Source organism: Phaenicophaeus curvirostris, chromosome 3 (assembly GCF_032191515.1).
Source record: "Phaenicophaeus curvirostris isolate KB17595 chromosome 3, BPBGC_Pcur_1.0, whole genome shotgun sequence".
NCBI classification, from domain to species: domain Eukaryota; kingdom Metazoa; phylum Chordata; class Aves; order Cuculiformes; family Cuculidae; genus Phaenicophaeus; species Phaenicophaeus curvirostris.
This window is the reverse complement of record NC_091394.1, coordinates 17,884,694-17,890,693: the sequence shown is the minus strand read 5'-3', so window position 1 is coordinate 17,890,693 and position 6,000 is coordinate 17,884,694.

The following is a 6,000-nucleotide window of genomic DNA, read 5'->3' as shown; positions in this document are numbered from 1 at the left end:
TTGAATCCTCATTCTTAAAAAATGATGTATCTTAATTTCATTCATAGCTGAATCATATCAGTTTCTCAGTCTAGCTTTGTACTTGGAGGGTTACTTTATATTTTTATATCAAGAATCAAATAAGCATGAAAATTCTCTTCAGTATTTAAAATAAATAAGATTGAGAAAGGAATTGGCAAGCTGATGGCCAGCAAAGTGACACGAGCAAGGCCTTATACAAAGCTGACCTGCTAACATGGAGCTTAGAGAGTAGGCAAACCATGCCAAAAATTCCCTCATAACTCTTCTTCCTCTTCTTCAGTGGTGGAGTAAGCACAGTGATGGGACACAAAGCATCATAAAGTATTTGTGGGCAAGTTTACAGCAACCCTTGAAAACTGATTTCCAAAACCTTTCACCTCAAACTCACATTTTCCTGAGATAACTGATTACTGCTGCAGTTTGTCTGCATTGAGGCTATGTTCATTAATGCTATTTAAACAGTTTTTTGCGTATGTTTAACGATACAAGATATACGTGACCTGTAGAGTCTAGAGAAAGAAGACATTCAGTTACCAAACAGAAAGAAGGATGTAAATTTTCACTTTATACTGAGTCAAGAAGTTGTTAATAGGCTAAAAAAGTACAGACATATTATGTCCTCTGCAAAATAGCTTTTGTAACCCTTATGATACAAAGTGTTCCTTAAATTAATAAGAAGAATATTGCTATCTCAATTAATTAGGAGAAATGTAGGACAGCCACCTTTTTGCATAAGAAAAAACATATTTATTTTTCTTTCATTTTGTGTCGTTTTTAAATACTCATGACTTCCCGGTCTGTTGGGATTGTTTTAAATAAATAATTTCAACCTCTTACTGTCCTTTTAATGTAAGCATAGTTGGAGCTGAACAGCCTTGCGAAGTCAATGCTCCATCCAGGAACAATGGAGCTGACAGCTGCAGTTCTGGACAAGGAATGGTTAGAGGATGATAAACATTGGCCAAACCATTTGGCACATCTGTGGAATTCGCATGCAGGGACCACACAAATCACAATAGCAAAAATCCTTATTGATAAAAGCTGAGTATCATTAGTGTATTAGTATTGTCAATTTAAGCATATGAAGACCAGCGTTGATGTTCTGTGCTTCTGTGTAACAATCTGACTCGTCCATTTCTTGGCTGCCAAACCCTCCCTAAACAAAGAGAACATCAGCATGGAAATGCTGATGTGTTTTTTTGTTATTCTGCTTGCACGCCTGTCTAAGTGGTAAATTGCTTTTAGAAAGAGAGGGCTACCTCAGACATTTTTTTGCAAGAGTCAATAACAAAACTGACACAATGAGGAACTTCATGTTTGGACATTACATGTGAGTGCTGAAATCAGGAACTGAGGCCAAACTGGCAACTAAATGCAACCACATTAAATTTCTTTAATCTTTCAAATCTGTGATAAAAGCTGTGTAACTAAGGGCAATAGCCAAGCTGTAGAGTGTACATTTGTGTTACATGGTCACAATCCCATTGTGTTAATAGCACTTCATATCTGCTTATTTAAGAACTGGATTTGTCTGCAAGTCTGGAAAGCTCAATTCAAAATAGATTTCTATGCTAACTTTGCAAAGTGATTAAAGATTAGTTTTTGAGGTAGCAATTTGGCCAACTGGGCTTTTGGCTTATTGGAAGCTTCAAAATTTTATTAAAAACATACTCACACAAATGAGGGAACATACAGTTCCTTGTATTGTAAAGTTCTAGGCAGGTACTGCTATATAACCAGCTACTTTGTTCAGGGAAATAATGATTGCCTTTCATCATGTATGGCAAGGGAGTGTGCACTATGGCCACTTGAGAATTACACAGCGCTGCTCAGTGATTATCAAGTAATGGCTGATTGCTTTTGCTAATGGGTTTGCTTTTGATGTTGTGTTTTGCATCATGTCACTTCACTTGCAGGATTTTGAAGTGTTTTGCTGAACAGGAGGAGGTTAAATAAAACCTGTCCTAGAATTGTCTCTTGTTTGTGAATGTAGGCTGTATCAGCTGAAAGAGGGATACAGAGATACTCTTCTGCCATCATCATCACAGAAGAAATAACAGAAGATTCACTTATTAGTGAATTCATTTATTATTTTCAATAATAAAAATAAAAAAAAGAAAAATATGTAGAACTTAGAATTATGTCATTTTTAAAAGAATAAATAATTACTTCACTCATACCATGTTTCTTCTTGTTGTTCAGTATCAATTTATTACTACTCCAAGATGTAGTTTTCATTTTTGAACGTTATTTTGCTGAACAACAATTCTCAAGTGAGCATTCACAGTGACTGCTCATGTACTGAGGGCTGACTTTTATTTTCATAAAATCCATAGTTTCTTCTTTATTTTCTTTTTTTCTTCTTTTTGCTTTAAGGATTATTCTGTGAAACTGAGTTAAGTATAGATTGTGTATGGTACTAACAGTGTTTCACCTTCTTTTATGAATTATGACAAACATCTTACAAAGAGCTTCTCAATTGTCTATGTATTTACTCTTCAGTTTTATTTCAGAAATACTTTGGTCTGTTTCAGCATGAGTGAAGATATTTTTGTCAGGACAATTTCCTCACAGAAATCATCTCGTTCTGCAATATTTTTCTGGAATGTTTTTCTTTAAAACAGCTGCTTATATATGCTGCTCTCTTCAGAACTGATAGAGTTTGTCCCACATGTTTGAAGGATCTAGCTCAAATGATTCCAAGTACTTATCTGTTGCCTGATAATTATCAGAGTTTGAGACTCTAGAATGCCAAGAATTTAATGGGGTTGCACTCTGTTCAGATTGAACTGGGTCTGGCAGGGACAGAGTTAGAAATTTGGGTGTTTTTTTACGCTCTCATGTGTTTTAAGTTAGTTTCCTAAATTTGTATTTTATAAATTAGCATAGGAGTTGTAATACATATTTGTTTTCTTTTTCTATGTGGAGAATGCATTGAACTTTAGAATAATGGTTAAAAGTAACTCCAAGAGATTAATTAAATGGGCAAGATGCAGATAATCATAGACTCACAGAATCATTTGTTTGGATAAAGACAGTTTCCTCAGCCACTCATCATAAGACTTGTTCTCCAGCCCCTTCACCAGCTTTGTTGCCCTCCTCCGGGCACACTCTAGCACCTCAATGTCCTTCTTGTAGAGAGGGGCCCAAAACTGAACACAGTATTTGAGGTGCGGCCTTACAAATGCTGCATATACGGGCATAACAACTTCCCTGGACCTGCTGGTCACACCATTTCTGATACAAGCCAAGATGCCATTGGCCTTGACCACCTGGGCACACAGTCGCTGTCAATCAACACCCCCAGGTCCTTCTCCTCGAGGCAGCTTTCTATCCACTCGTCTTCCAGTCTGTAGCAATGCATAGGGTTGTTGTGCCCATAGTGCAGGACCCAGCATTTGGCCTTAGAAACATAGAATCATAGAATAACCAGGTTGGAAGAGACCCACCGGATCATCAGGTCCAACCATTCCTATCAAACACTAAACCATGTCCCTTAGCACCTCGTCCACCCGTGCCTTAAACACCTCCAGGGAAGGTGACTCAACCACCTCCCTGGGCAGCCTGTTCCAGTGCCAAGTGACTCTTTCTCTGAAAAAATTCTTCCTAATGTCCAGCCTAAACCTCCCCTGGTGGAGCTTGAGGCCATTTCCTCTTGTCCTGTCCCCTGTCACTTGGGAGAAGAGGCCAGCTCCCTCCTCTCTACAACCTCCTTTCAGGTAGTTGTAGAGAGCAATGAGGTCTCCCCTCAGCCTCCTCTTCTCCAGGCTAAACAACCCCAGCTCTCTCAGCCTCTCCTCATAAGGCCTGTTCTCCAGCCCCTTCACCAGCTTCATTGCCCTTCTCTGGATTTGCTCCAGAGCCTCAACATCCTTCTTGTGGTGAGGGGCCCAGAACTGAACACAGGATTCAGGGTGCAGTCTCACCAGTGCCGAGTACAGAGGGAGAATAACCTCCCTGGACCTGCTGGTCACACCGTTTCTGATACGAGCCAAGATGCCATTGGCCTTCTTGGCCACCTGGGCACACTGCTGGCTCATGTTCAGTCGCTGTCAACCAACACCCCCAGGTCCCTCTCCTCCAGGCAGCTTTCTAGACAGACTTCTCCTAGTCTGTAGCACTGCACAGGGTTGTTGTGCCCCAAGTGCAGGACCCGGTACTTGGCCTTGTTAAACCTCATGCCATTTGACTCTGCCCAACGGTCCAGCCTGTTCAGATCCCTTTGCAGAGCCTCCCTACCCTCCAGCAGATCGACACTTCCACCCAGCTTAGTGTCGTCCGCAAACTTGCTAAGGGTGCACTCAATGCCTTCATCCAGGTCATTGATAAAGACATTGAACAGGGCTGGACCCAGCACTGAGCCCTGGGGAACCCCACTTGTCACTGGCCTCCAGCTGGATTTCACACCATTTACCACCACTCTCTGGGCCCGGCCATCCAACCAGTTTTCCACCCAGGAGAGTGTGCGCCTGTCCAGGCCAGAGGCTGACAGTTTCTCAAGCAGAATGCTGTGAGAAACTGTGTCAAAGGCTTTACTGAAGTCAAGAAGACCACATCCACAGCCTTCCCCTCATCCAGCAGCCGAGTCACTTTGTCATAGAAGGCGATCAGGTTAGTTTGGCAAGACCTGCCTTTTGTGAACCCATGTTGACTGGGCCTGATCACCCGGTTCTCTTGCATGTGCTTCATGATAGCTCTCCAGATCACCTGCTCCATGACTTTCCCTGGCACTGAGGTCAGATTGACAGGCCTGTAGTTTCCTGGGTCCTCCCTGCGACCCTTCCTGTAGATGGGCACAACATCAGCCAGCCTCCAGTCCAGTGGGACTTCCCCAGTCTTCCAGGTCTGTTGGAAGATGATGGAAAGGGGTTTGGCCAGCACATCCGCCAGCTCCTTCAATACCCTTGGGTGAATCCCATACGGCCCCATAGACTTGTGGGTGTCTAGTCAGGCTAGCAAGACTCTGACCACCTCCTCTTGGATCATGGGAGCCTCATTTTGCTCCTCTAGCTCCTGGGTTTGTACACAGAGGGAACAAGTTTCTTTACAATTAAGGACTGAGGCAAAGAAGGCATTAAATACCTCAGCCTTTTCCTCATTCCCTGTCACTGTTGTTCCTTCTGCGTCCAATAGGGACTGTATGGTCTCCCTAGTCCTCCTTTTATTATTTATATATTTATAGAAAGATTTTTTGTTATCTTTCACAGACTTTGCCAATCTGATTTCTAGTTTTAGCCCTTCTGATTTTTTCTCTACACCATCTCACTTCCCTTGTTAAATCTCATGCCATTGGTCTCAGCCCAGTGGTCCAGCCTGTTCAGATCCTCCCTGCCCTCCAGCAGATTGACACTTCCACCCAGCTTAGCATCATCCACAAACTTGCTAAGGGTGCACTCAATGCCTTCATCCAGGTCATCCATACAGACATTGAACAGGGCTGGACCTAGCACTCAGCCCTGGCGACACCACTTGTGACTGGCCCTTAGCTGGAGTTAGCTACATTTACCACCACTCTCTGGGCCCAGCCAGCCAACCAGTTTTCCACCCAGGAGGATGTGCACCTGTCCAGGCCAGTGGCAGCTAGTTTCCTAAGCAGAAACTGTTCCTATGAGAAACTGTTAAAGGCTTTACTGAGGTCGAAGAAGACTGCATCCACAGTCTTTCCCTCATCCAATAAGTGGGTCACTTTGTCATAGAGGGAGATCAGGTTAGTTTGGCAAGACCTGCATTTCATGAACCCGAGTCAACTGGGCCTGATCACCTGGTTCTCTTCCATGTGCTTCATGATAGCACTCAAGATCACCTGTTCCATGACTTTCCCCAACATTAAGGATCCACCCTGTATAAAACACCATGCCTGGAATGATTACTGTCTACATGTCCAGTCCTAAAAATTAATAACACTCATTATCCCTTACTGGATAATTACTTTTTTCCATTTCTTGCACGTATTTAACTAACGGACACACAAGTCTGCTA